Raw genomic sequence first — 13898 nt, 5'->3', positions numbered from 1 at the left:
TTAATAACATAAGTGAATTGTTCAATGAATTCCAACCACTTAGCATGCCTCTTTTGTAACTTGTGTTGACTCTTCAAATACTTAAGTGATTCATGATCACTATGAATGATAAACTCCTTGGCAACAAGATAATGTTCCCAAGTTTGAAGAGCCCTCACAAGTGCATAGAGTTCTTTGTCATAGGTGGGGTAATTACAAGAGGCACCATGAAGTTTTTCACTAAAGTATGCAATTGGGTGTCCTTCTTGTAATAATACTGCACCTATGCCAAATCCTGAAGCATCACATTCTAGCTCAAAAGTTTTGGAAAAATTTGGCAAAGCTAGAATGGGTGCTTGTGTGAGCTTCTCTTTAAGTAGCTCAAAAGCTTTTTGTTGTTTATCCCCCCAATGGAATGTAACATCTTTTTTCACCAACTCATTGAGGGGTGAAGTGATAACAGTTGAAAAACTGTTATTTTCATGATTAAAATTGACACTAAAAGCAACCTTTACACTTAGAAACTAGCTTGAAATCATGCTTTTCTTTATATTTTTGGAAATAAGAGAGCTGGACAGGTTTATGCTTGATTTCAGTGTTTTTGTGCAGGTTTTAAGGTGAATTTGGTGAAAGAAGTGAAGAAGGAGAGAGATGAAATCAGAAAAGACAACAAAAAGTGCAAAAGGAGAAGCCGAAGTCACCGCTCAGCGGCAGTTTACCGCTGAGCGGCACTCAGGAGTTTGCGGGAGGTCCGCTGAGGGGCAAATTGGCCGCTGAGGGGAGAAAACAAGTCACGCACTCACCGCTGAGCGGTATTTTACCGCTGAGCGGTACTCTGAAAGTCACGGGAGGTCCGCTGAGGGGCATATTGGCCGCTGAGGGGAGAAAACAAGTCACGCAATCACCGCTGAGCGGCACTTTAATGGGCTTGGACTTGACTTTTTGTAATTTACGAATGATACATAAGCTTTAGGGTTTCCTAGGGTTAGGCATCTTTGGCAGAAACGAAGCAAACACTCTCTCTTCCACCCCTTGGGGTAGACTGGGAGATGGTGACAGCTCTCCTCTTCTCTTTCACGGGTTTTTCTATCTCTTTCATTCTTTCATTGTAATTCATCTAGGTTCACCATGAATATGGTGAACTAACCTCTTTATGTGTGTTGGGGAATCAATGTAGTCTTGTGAAACTCTCATATATGGAATCTGTTTTTACATCTTTTAATTAAGACTTATGCTTTCTTTCATCATTAGTTAGGGTTTTTCCTCTTTGTTTAATGCTTGCATGGTTTAACTCATTCGATGCATGATTATTGGTTTTGTCGATACGGGAACGTACGGGGAAGTCTAGATCCGGGGAATTTCTCCCAATTTTATATTGGTTGTCGTTAAGCTCCTGTACTTATGAACTGATCATTAGGAATGCTAGGAATTGTATGAACTCGTGATTAGGGAGAAGCCTTCTGGAAAGGTACATTAGAGAGTGGCATTAACAATGGTGATTTGATCGTTGAATTCCTAAAATATATGAGAGTGGATAAGATGAAATTGACCCCCAACAACATATCCATACATAAATTTCATTGAAAGTGTTTATCTCTTGTTTTGCCATTGATCACAATTCATGCATACATGTTTATTTTCTGTCTTGCATTTTAAACCCCAATTAATTCGTTTGTAAGTCTTAGTTAATTAAGAAATCACATAACTAAACTAGGCCGTGAGTCCTTTGGGAAGAACGATACTTGGTCTTACCAAGTTTTATTACTTGAACGATTCGGTCATACTTGCCGATTGAAAACAAGTTTGTGACATCATAATTTGGTGTTCATAAATTTGTCCATCAAGTTTTTGGCGCCGTTGCCGGGGATTCGTGGTTTAACTGGTTAATTTGTGTGATTATTAATTATCTTTGACTTATTTTTTTTTTATTTTATTTTTAAATTTCGAATTTTTATTGTATTTTATTTTTTTTCTGTTTTCTGTCTTTATTTTCTGAATCTTATATTTTCTTTTATATTTTTTGTGCTAACCAAATCTTCTAGGGTTTTGTGTTCTTGTGTATGCAGGAGGCAATTCGAACTAGGAGCAAGAAAACAACAGAACCGTTGCTTGAAGGATTAGAAGACAGTAGACGGAGGAGAAGAATCAGAACATCTAGAGAACTTTTCCCTCCTCCGGAAACTCTGTTGCAACCATCACCACAAGGTTCTGACAATAACACAGAAAATATGGAGAATAATCATATCAGAAGAACTCTTGCTGATTACACTAATGTAGCTGGACCTCAACATTTTAACAGCATAGCTAGACCTAGAGTCAATGCAGCCAATATGGAGGTCAAACCAGCATTGATCCAACTGGTGAAGAGTAATCAATTCAATGGGTTATCTCATGAAAGCCCATATGAGCACCTGACTACATTTAATGAAATTTGCAACACAGTGAAAATCAATGGGGTGCCAGACGAAGCAATCAAACTTAGTTTGTTTCCTTTCTCATTGGGAGGCAATGCTAAGCTTTGGTTGAACTCTTTTCCAGAAGGAAGTTTCACAGAGTGGGAAGCAGTGGTAACAAAGTTTTTGAACAAGTACTTTCCACAATCAAAAGTGACAAAAGACAAGCAAGAGATATCTTCATTTAAGCAGGGCATGGAAGAATCACTAGGGCATGCATGGGATAGATACAAAAGTCTGCTAAGAAAAACACCCACGCATGGCTTTGAAGAACAGGAAGTAGTCTTAACTTTCCTTGGAGGGCTTGGTTCACAAACCAAGATGATGCTTGATGCCTCAGCAGGAGGCAATATTAAATGGAAAACTCCAGAGGAAGCTATAGAAATTATTGACAACATGGCTACTAGTGATAATGAGCTCAACAGCGAAAGAGGAGTTCCTATGCCAAAAAGGGGTTCTCCAATTACAGACACATGATGCCTTGCTAGCTCAAAATAAAATTCTAACTCAACAGCTGGAGACTCTGACTAAAACTCTTGCACAATTACCTAAAGAGTTGAAAACTGCTCCACAGGTGCAAACTCAGTTGTGCGAATTATATGGAGGTGATCATATCAATGGTCAATGTGCTTTTCCAGTGGAGGCCTTGGAGGATGTTAATTTCATGGCTAATCAATTTCCATACCGTCAAGGGAATTACAATCAAGGGTGGAAACCACATCCAAGCATTGGTCAAGGACAAACTGGGCAAGCAAATCAATATAATAAGCAGCAGCAACCAACCTTTTGGCAACAGTTATCTATGCTTAATGAAAAATCAACAAGGTTGGAAGAAACTCTTCAGCAATTCATACAGAAAACCGAATCTTCTCAAAAGAGCACTGAAGCTGCTATAAAGAATTTGGAGATTCAAATGGGTCAGATTACCAAGCAATTGGAAGAAAGGCCAAATAGAAATTTTGGGGCTAATACTGAGGTTAACCCTAGAGAAGAGTGCAAAGTGGTAAAGAGTTTGAATGAAGAGATAATTGAGTTAGAAGAAGGAGAAACAGAAGAAAGAAGAGAAATAGAGAGCAAAAATAATTTTCCTTTTCCAATAAATCAAGAGAAACAAATGGATTTCACAGAATTATTCAGAATGGTGGATAATAAAGCACCTTGGGAACAAATTTTACAGAAAATTGCAGTTTACACAAAATCTGATGAAGAAATTTCTACAAAGAAGAGACGTAGAGATGATGGGGCAAAAGAGTGTATAACTGTTAAGAAAGAGTCATTCCCTCCTAAAGCGTCAGATCCAGGTAGTTTTTCTATCCCTTGTACTATAGGGAAGAAAAAGGTAAAGAAAGCTCTCCTTGATTTAGGTTCAAGTGTTAACTTGATACCTTATTCTTTACTGGAGCAAATCGGCAAAGTTAAAATGAAACATGCAAAGATTAAAATAGTAATGGCCGATGGATCTTCAAAGGAGCCATGTGGGATTGTAGAGGACATTATAGTTTGTGTTGGCAAACTTCAGTTCTTGGCAGACTTTGTGGTGATGAAGATGGAGACTGAGAAGATACCTATCATACTTGGAAGACCGTTTATGAAAACGGCCAGGGCTATCATAGATGTAAATGAAGGTATAGTGGTGCTCCAGGATAGAGAGGAGAGAGTGGTGGTAGATGTTTTCAAAGATGAGATGCAAGCAAAGGAGGAAGAAGCTAGTTATAAAGCTGCATTTCGAGATGCACCCATGACTAGCCGTAAAGATGAAAATCTTGAGGTTTCAGGTAACCATTGTTTGTTGTTTCAGGTACCCAAGGTAGAAGAGATTGGAAGAGGAGAAGAAATTCCTAGAGACTGGAAGAAAAGAAGACTCCAACTTGGCACACCTGTTAGAATCAAGAACAAGTTGTGGGTTGTGAAGGGCTTTAAAGAGAAGGAGATGATAGAGATAGAGTCTCCATGTTCTAGAAGAACCAAAACAGTTCAAAGGAAACAGCTGAGGAGTTGGTGGAATAACAACATCAATTACAAAGAAGATGGAACTTGAACTTTATTGGGTCAAGCTAATGACATTAAAAGAGCGCTTGCTGGGAGGCAACCCAGTGAATTTAAAAACTTTTGATTTGGTTTTGTAATTTGTAATTTGTGAACATTATTTTTGTATTTATTTGGTTGGATATAGCATCTACTGAAGGATGCTAGGTGGTTAAGTATCTACTAAAGGATACAATGGCTGTAACACCTACTGAAGGGTGTTGGTGGATTTTGGGTCAGGCTCGTGACGTTAAACAAGCGCTACCTGGGAGGCAACCCAGTTGATTGAATATTTTTGTTTGTTTATTTTAGTTAGGGTTTGCATAAGCATTTTGAACATTGAATTGCAGGGAACCAGTGAGGGGCACATATGGGAGGCACGTAGGTTAAGAAAAGAAGGAGAAGAGCACTTCACAAAAGTGCCGCTGAGCGGTACTTTACCGCTGAGCGGTACTCTCGCAGATTGGATTTTAGTTCCCCTTAGCGGGACCCGAGCCCATTAGGGTATTTTTAAACCCTAAGCTGCGTATTCTTTCACACTTTCAGATTTTTCTTTGCACAAACACTCCCACATACCTTCTCCAAGGTTTTCCACATCTTTTCACTCTTCCCTCTTAAGAAAATTTCTCTTTCACTCACTTTTTCACTAGTGTGCCATCAAAGTTTGGGGTTGGGAGAGAGCATTCTAGCTTGGAAGCATTCTCATTGCATCTAGTATCTCCACCCAAGTAAGTAAAATGCATTTTGTTCATTCTAGGGTTTTTGATGTTGAATATGATTGTCAAAGCATGAAGATTTAGGGGTTTTGATTTCTTTGCATGATTTGATGATATATTTGATGTTTGAACCGATTAAACTGCATGATTATGAACTGGAAAACTGAAAATTGCATTTGGGTGGAGTTAGGAAAGCTTTAAAATAGATTTTTCAAAAATCTGCAGAGTTACCGCTGAGGGGTAAACTGCCGCTGAGCGGCACTCTGCCAGATTTGGTTTTTCTGGTCTGAAATGTGGTACTGGTGGCGCTGAGGGGAAATTCTGGCCCTCAGCGGTGGTTTAGCTTCGAAAGGAGTTGTGTTCTGTGTTTTACTAATGATTACCATCATGTTCTGTGGTTTGGTTTTGTGTTTTGAATGTAGGAATGGCATCCTCATCCGGAAAAAGATTGAAAACCATGGCAAACAAGAGAAAGGAAAAGGAACCAGAGCAACCCCACTCTAGTAGGTTCCTCTCTAGGAAACATGAGAAGCACTTTAAAGTGGTTCAGGACAGGAGACTTCTGATGGAGAGAAAGGTTGGAATGATACCTAACCTTGCTCCTCAATTTGGAGAGCAAGTTTTAGGGAATGACTGGGGAAAGCTAGCCACTTAGCCTGCACCTGCCAACATAGCTGTGGTTAAGGAATTTTACACCAATGCAAAGAAGATTGGTGATTATCCAGCTGAGAATTATTTGGGCTATGTCAGAGGCCATGCTATCAGGTATGATCCTGATTCAATTAATAATTTTCTGGACACTGTATGGGCTGGTGAGCAGTGCCAGTTTGCTCTTTGGATGGAGGAAGGTGCTGATTATGAGGATGTGGAGAGAGTACTGTGTATACCTGGAGGACACTTCCAAAGGAATAGATCTGGCTTAGTGGTTAACATTAGGAGGACAGATTTGACTCCTCTTGCAAAGTATTGGATGGCGTTTTCTCATGCCAACATTCAGCCATGTTCACATGTGTCAGATATTACTCTCAGCAGGGCATTCTTCATCTACTGTGCTATCAGAAACTTGAATGTTAATATTGGGCAGGTGATAGCTGATGAGATTAGTGTGTGCGCCAATACTTCAAACAACAAAGCACCACTAGGACATCCTTCTTTGATCACGCACCTTTGCAAGATAGCTGGGGTGGACACTTCTGCTCCACCTTTTGAGAGGCCAAGAAAAGCTATTGATGAGGCTTACTATAGACAGTACTGTGGAGGTGATGATGCAGCTCAGCCAGTTCCACCACGCCGTGCTCGTAGAGAGAGAGGGCCAGCACAGAGCCAGACATCTGCTGAGACACATGAAGCAGAGCCATTCCAGATGAGGGACATGTATATGTCTCTTATAGGGGCTCAGTTGCAGTCCATTCACAGAGGGCAGGTGGCCACTGCTGAGATGATTGTGGGGATGTATGATACACCTCCAGCCCACAGGTGGACTATGGATGAATTCCATAATGTGGTAGCTTGGCCAGAGGAGCCAGTGCATGGAGGAGGAGTTGAAGCAGCTGAAGCTTCAGTTAGAGATATGGAAGAAGATGAAGCTGATGAGGATGATGCATTTGAAGATGATGCAGATGAGGAGGAAGAGGAAGATACAGAGGACAGCTCAGATTGATGAGGAGCTGAGATAGCATTTACTGATGAATGTTATCATGTGTTTATGCTTTGTGGATTAAGTTTTCTGAACTTATTTGTTTTTGTTTTAAATTAGGGTTTGATGTACTCTATTTGAAACCTGGTTTCTTGTGATGGTTTGCCATTAACTGTGATGTTGTGATAAGTAATTCTGAATGATGCTTATGATTAACTGATGTTGAGATGATGTGCACATTAAAATGCTTATACAGGTGATTCACAAGTTTTGTGAACAAATGCATGATATCATGATTGTGATTGTGAAATTAAGCAGGATGTGTATGTCAAATGTGAATGAGCTTATGTGTGAGATTTTGAGCTCCAGAGTTGTTATTGTTGAATGCTATTACTTTGAAAGCATGAATGATTTTGCCCAGGTTTTCTATGATTGAATTAATTGCTTGTTTTGCATCACATGATCAAAGCCATTTGTTGAAAACCTTTTTATTGGCCAAATTCATACAATTAGCCCACTAAAAGAGAACACTTTGTGTTCTATCCTTTGAACCCTTAGCCTTGAATATACACTGGAAACCCTTAGTTGAAAATCTTTACCTTGAGTTAAGTAGAAGATCTTGTGTGGTATTGTTAAATGTTCAAGTTTGGGGTTGTTGGGAAAACATGAAAAGCATTGAGCTAAGAGCTAAAAAGTAAGAATATGCAAAGAAAAAGAAAAGAAAAGAAAAAGAAGCAAAGCTCAATGCAAAGGCAAAAGAAAGTTGGGAAAGAATAAGATGATTGTGTTGTATAATTCTCTTAACTCAAGGATTTTGTGATCTAGAAAAACCAATTTTCTTGTTAGCCCAGCCACATTATAAGCCATAGAAAAGTCCTTGTGATGATGCATGCTTGTGAATGTTTTTGATTGTGGTAAAATGAAAGGCAAAGTTGATTCATGTAACATTGTGATAGTAGAGTGAATGAGTGATCATCTCTTATACACTTGAGTGTGAGTGAAACACTTGACTTAGTGAGGAAATATCACATGAACACATGAACATCCATGTTTAATTGATTGATCATTCATGAAAATAGCATTTGTTGGAATTTAAATGAATTTGTGAACACTAAAGCATGTGCACATCTTGATTGAACTCTTGGTCATAAGTTTGAGTGAAGTTTTTGCTTATCTTGAAAAGAAGATTTTTGAATGAAGTGAATCATCATATGAATTGGTTGAAGATAGAGTTACATCTTATTTGCTTGAGGACAAGCAAAGTTTTAAGTTTGGGGTTGTGATAATAGTTGAAAAACTGTTATTTTCATGATTAAAATTGACACTAAAAGCAACCTTTACACTTAGAAACTAGCTTGAAATCATGCTTTTCTTTATATTTTTGGAAATAAGAGAGCTGGACAGGTTTATGCTTGATTTCAGTGTTTTTGTGCAGGTTTTAAGGTGAATTTGGTGAAAGAAGTGAAGAAGGAGAGAGATGAAATCAGAAAAGACAACAAAAAGTGCAAAAGGAGAAGCCGAAGTCACCGCTCAGCGGCAGTTTACCGCTGAGCGGCACTCAGGAGTTTGCGGGAGGTCCGCTGAGGGGCAAATTGGCCGCTGAGGGGAGAAAACAAGTCACGCACTCACCGCTGAGCGGTATTTTACCGCTGAGCGGTACTCTGAAAGTCACGGGAGGTCCGCTGAGGGGCATATTGGCCGCTGAGGGGAGAAAACAAGTCACGCAATCACCGCTGAGCGGCACTTTAATGGGCTTGGACTTGACTTTTTGTAATTTACGAATGATACATAAGCTTTAGGGTTTCCTAGGGTTAGGCATCTTTGGCAGAAACGAAGCAAACACTCTCTCTTCCACCCCTTGGGGTAGATTGGGAGATGGTGACAGCTCTCCTCTTCTCTTTCACGGGTTTTTCTATCTCTTTCATTCTTTCATTGTAATTCATCTAGGTTCACCATGAATATGGTGAACTAACCTCTTTATGTGTGTTGGGGAATCAATGTAGTCTTGTGAAACTCTCATATATGGAATCTGTTTTTACATCTTTTAATTAAGACTTATGCTTTCTTTCATCATTAGTTAGGGTTTTTCCTCTTTGTTTAATGCTTGCATGGTTTAACTCATTCGATGCATGATTATTGGTTTTGTCGATACGGGAACGTACGGGGAAGTCTAGATCCGGGGAATTTCTCCCAATTTTATATTGGTTGTCGTTAAGCTCCTGTACTTATGAACTGATCATTAGGAATGCTAGGAATTGTATGAACTCGTGATTAGGGAGAAGCCTTCTGGAAAGGTACATTAGAGAGTGGCATTAACAATGGTGATTTGATCGTTGAATTCCTAAAATATATGAGAGTGGATAAGATGAAATTGACCCCCAACAACATATCCATACATAAATTTCATTGAAAGTGTTTATCTCTTGTTTTGCCATTGATCACAATTCATGCATACATGTTTATTTTCTGTCTTGCATTTTAAACCCCAATTAATTCGTTTGTAAGTCTTAGTTAATTAAGAAATCACATAACTAAACTAGGTCGTGAGTCCTTTGGGAAGAACGATACTTGGTCTTACCAAGTTTTATTACTTGAACGATTCGGTCATACTTGCCGATTGAAAACAAGTTTGTGACATCATAATTTGGTGTTCATAAATTTGTCCATCATGAAGCAAGACTAGAGAAGTTAGGAACAAATCTTCTGTAAAAGCTTGCCAACCCATGGAAACTCCTTACTTCTCCTACATTCTTTGGAGGAGGCCAATCTTGGATGGCCTTTATTTTTTTCTGGGTCCACATGAACCCCATTTTTGGTAACCACAAATCCAAGAAATATGACACTATCAACACAAAAGGTACACTTGTCAAAGTTTGCAAACAATTTGTGTTTTCTAAGAATTGTTAAAACAACTCTCAAATGATTTTCATGAGTTTGCAAATTTTGACTATATACCAAGATGTCATCAAAGTAGACAACTACAAACTTCCCAATGCAATCCCTAAGGACATGATTCATAAGTCTCATGAATGTGCTTGGAGCATTTGTAAGACCAAAAGGCATAACTAGCCATTCATATAATCCAAACTTGGTCTTAAAGGCAGTTTTCCATTCATCACCTTCTTTAATTCTTATTTGGTGATAGCCACTTTTTAAATCTACCTTTGAAAATATTTGTGCTCCATGCAATTCATCCAACATATCATCAAGCCTAGGAATGGGATGTCTATACTTGATTGTGATGTTGTTGATAGCTCTACAATCACAACACATGCGCCACTTCCCATCTTTTTTTGGTACAAGCAACACTGGTACAGCACATGGACTTAGACTCTTTTGAACTAAGCCTTTATCTAGCAACTCTTGGACTTGTGTCTCAATCTCCTTAGTTTCTTGGGGGTTTGTCCTATAGGCTAGCCTATTAGGAAGAATTGCCCCTGGAATGAAATCAATTTGATGTTCAATTCCTCTTATGGGTGGAAGCCCTTTTGGAATTTCTTGTGGGAATAGATCATCAAATTCTTTCAAAAGTTTTTGAATGGATGGAGAAGGAGTTGAAGTCTTTGAATCACTAGATGTGCATGTAAGTGTCCCTTGACAAAGAAGAAGATATGAAGGTTGCTCAACTTGAAGTGTATTGATTAAAGTCTTTTTGTTTAAAAGGACTTCATGTTGAGTGACCTTAGGTGGCACACTTGTTTCTATACCCTCCTTTCTTTTTGATTTTTTCTTTTGATCATGTTCTTGCTTTCTTAAAGACTTCATTTGTGCTTGATCCTTAGCCACTTGGGTAGGAGTCAAAGGATGAAGCACAAACTTCTTGTCCTTTTGATGGATAGTGATGGTATTGGTTAGACCATGATGGATAGTTTAATGATCAAATTGCCATGGTCTCCCCAATAACACATGACATGCTTCCATGGGAACTATATCACATAAAACTTCATCTTTGAAGTTCCCAATGGAAAATGCCAACTTCACTTGATTCTTGACTATTATATCCCCATCTTCATTTAGCCAATGAAGTTTATAAGGTTTTGGATGGGGTATAATATCAAGCTTCAACTTCTCAACCAACCTTGTGCTACAACAATTGCAACAAGATCCACTATCAACAATGAGAGAACAATGATTTTCTTGAATTTTACATCTTGTGTGAAAGATGTTCTCTCTTTGTGATAGGTGTTCAAGACTTGGTTGGTTGCTAAGTATCCTTCTCACCATGAGAAGTTGCCCATCATCAGCATATATTTCCTCTTCCCTCTCTTCTTCCTCACTCTCACTTGTACTAGTTGGGGTGTCACTTTCACTACTATAAATGTCCTTGCCTTTCAAAATAATGTTTCTTTTTGTAGGACATTGAGTAGCTACATGACCCCTTCCTAGACATTTGAAGCATTTGATTTCACTGGTTCTGGTGTGTGAGGGTGTTTCTTTCTTGGGTCTCTCTTCTATTTTGGCTAGAGGTTTAAATGGCTCTTTTTCTTTAAAAATTTTCTTTTCAAAAGTAGGTTGAACTTGAATTCTTTTAGAAGAAGATTTTCTCAAGTTTTGTTGTTCTACCTTTATACACATTTGAACAAGATCATTCAAATCTCTATAAGGTAGAAGTTCAACCCTATCTCTTATGTCAAAATTGAGCCCACTTAAAAATCTAGCTAAAGTAGTTTCTGGACCTTCTACTATGCCTGCCCTCATCATATACAACTCCATCTTTTGTCTACATTCCTCAACTGTCATAGACCTTTGTTGTAACCTTTGGAGTTTATCCATGAGTTCTCTATTGTAGTAGGAGGGAATGTGTCTCCTCCTAAGGGCAGACTTGAGATCATTCCAATAGTGGATGGGAGGGGCTTGATGTCTAAGCCTCTCTTGGACCAAGGCAGTCCACCAATACATTGCATACCCTTGAAAGCTTAGGGTAGCTAGAGAGACCTTCCTCTCTTCACTCACTTGATGGCATTCAAACAATTGTTCTACCTTCATCTCCCAATCAAGATAAGCCTCTACATTGTCCTTCCCATGGAAGTGAGGCAACACCACATTGACTTCTTTAGGGGGTGGGGGTGCATGAGAATTTCTCCTATGCCTTCTAGAAGTAGAAGGCTGATGAGGGTAATAATCACCCAGACTCATAGACATCCCTCCCTCTTGAGAGTTTTCACTCTGACTTCCCCTAGACTTACTTTTCCTTATCAATCTCAACTCATCTTGAATAACAGCATTTTGAAGCAGTCTATTGGCTTTCTCTTCATTCATTTCTCTTCTTATTTCCTTGAATTCATTAACTAAAGTTTGAAGAGAAAAATGTTCTTTTTCACTATCACTAATCCTAGGAGAATGCCTTCTAGACATTATGATGGGACTTAAATGTTATTCTTGAAGTAAAGACTAGAGCTTTTCACTTGAAAGCAATATTCCAGGTAAGGGAGGTGATTCACTAGGAATGCTTAAGTACCAAGCCTTATCCTTGCCAAATATGCTTCTAGTTACTTACTAGAGTCCTTAGATCAAAATCACTCTTAAATCCACTTAAGTCTTAAAGACAACAAAGAAAACACAAAGTAAAGAAAGAACACAACCTAACTCTAAATTCGGACCCCTAAGAGAGCTTCCTATTCGCACAAGATATATGTTATCTAGTCGAAAATTGGAAAAACCATTAAAGTGAGGTCTCCTAGGTGAGGCTTAGACTTTGGATCTAAGACACACTCACCGCCTACTCAATTTTAGGTTGTGAGACTTCTTTTGAGTCTAGTTACAAATGAGGGAAGAGCACTTGTGAACTCTAGCACCTCACTTGCTTGGATTTGGAACTTACAACCAAAGAAAACAATGGAAATTACAAAGAAAATTGGGTAACTTGGAAAGGAAAAGTTAGAATAGGCTAGGGAAACAATGTATGCAGCTTTGGTTGCTCTCAAAGAACTTGAATCTACTGGATTCCACACAATTCTCTCAGCTACAAAGTGCTTAAACAAAGGAATTAATTTTTCTGCAGTATGGAACTCTGCTGCAAGTCACGGCCTTTCCTTCTTCAAGGCTCAACTTCATTCACTTTCCTCACCAATTGAACTTCCTTTGATGCTTCCACTTGCAATGAGCCATTTGAGTTATAGTTCACCTATCCAACAAACCAGTTAATCACAGAAAGTACCACCACAATTGCCAGCAAAATCACATCCAGGTGACAGCAACACCAGGACTTTTGTCAAACAGATGGTGTGCAGAATGTAGAAGAATCGAAAATCAAGCAATGACAGGGTTTCAAACACGGTGGCACCTCAAATAGATCCTAAGAAGGGTTCTAGATCAGATTTAAAACACAAGAAAAGACTTTAGATCAGAATCACACACGAATTAGCTATGCATTGAAAATTGATAAAACTGTTTGATGAAATGCCTGAATGAATTGCACCAAATTTCTGCACCAGATTTTAACAGCAACAATACTATACACTTCAAACTTTCAACACTGATGATGCAATGGTCCTAAGTGCCTTTTAACATATGTAATATCTCTTTTGAATTGTTATCTTAATATTTTAAATGGACCATGGCTTTTACTGCATCTAAAAGTGATGAATCAAGCAAAGTAATGCAGTGCAGAATTTGACAATAAACCAGCACAGTTTTCAGCAGAATCAATTTTTCAATGCAGAAAAATATACCAAATGAACAGTACTGCACCTAGTTATTTTCCAATGACTCAAACATGTTTTGATGATGAATGATGACTTGTTGGAACTAATTGGATGCATCAAAACTATATAAAACAGAGAATCACTACTAAGTACCAGCTTTCAGCTAAATTTAACAACTAGCATGGTCAAATTTTGATTCAAAAGTAATTCTGATTTGAAAACAGCAAAGAGGAGTTAGAAATGGTATTTGAAAGTTGCACAAATGCAGAAATTCAGTGTTGATGATGGTTAGCAATGATCTAATACTAACCACACACAATTAAGCAGAATTTACCCAAGGAAACACATGCATCTCGGCCAAATGCTTAGACACTCTTGCCACATGACAAACTATTTGGAATCAACTCATTTCATCTTCCAAATGGTTCAGACAATGGATCAATCA

The sequence above is a fragment of the Vigna umbellata genome, chromosome 9 (genome assembly GCF_029865625.1).
Source record: "Vigna umbellata cultivar VRB3 chromosome 9, Vumbellata_1.0, whole genome shotgun sequence".
NCBI classification, from domain to species: Eukaryota; Viridiplantae; Streptophyta; class Magnoliopsida; order Fabales; family Fabaceae; genus Vigna; species Vigna umbellata.
This window is presented reverse-complemented; position numbering follows the sequence as displayed.